The sequence below is a fragment of the Notothenia coriiceps genome, unplaced genomic scaffold (genome assembly GCF_000735185.1).
Source record: "Notothenia coriiceps isolate Sejong01 unplaced genomic scaffold, NC01 NC01_scaffold00005930, whole genome shotgun sequence".
Classification (NCBI taxonomy): domain Eukaryota; kingdom Metazoa; phylum Chordata; class Actinopteri; order Perciformes; family Nototheniidae; genus Notothenia; species Notothenia coriiceps.
The window spans coordinates 8,763-9,257 of NW_011338631.1; positions in this window are offsets into that span (position 1 = coordinate 8,763).

The following is a 495-nucleotide window of genomic DNA, read 5'->3' on the forward strand; positions in this document are numbered from 1 at the left end:
ACCCCCAGAGTCAGTAGCCTCTGAATTTCTATCCACCAGGGCGTGCAATGATTTTTGCCTTCTTCACTGACAAAATTCAGAAAATCAGACAAGCAGTCAGTGCCTCTGCATCAGGTACAGCAGATGTGTTGTCCCTGTGTCCACCTAATATCAATTCAAACACCATGACACAATTCCATCAGATTAATGATAAAAACCTAGAGGACATTATTCAACTTCTGAAATCCTCCTCCTGCTGCCTTGATATTATTCCAACAGGGTTTTTCAAAAGATGTTTTTCGTTGCATGGCCTCAGATCTACTTCATATAGTAAACAAGTCTCTTCACTCAGGTATTTTTCCACAGGCCCTGAAAGCTGCAGTCATTAAACAGCTCTTAAAAAAGAATAATCTAGATGCTTCAGTAATGAACAATTACAGGCCCATATCAAACCTGCCATTTCTGGGTAAAATCATTGAAAAAGTCGATTTTCAACAGTTGAGTAACTTCTTGCAT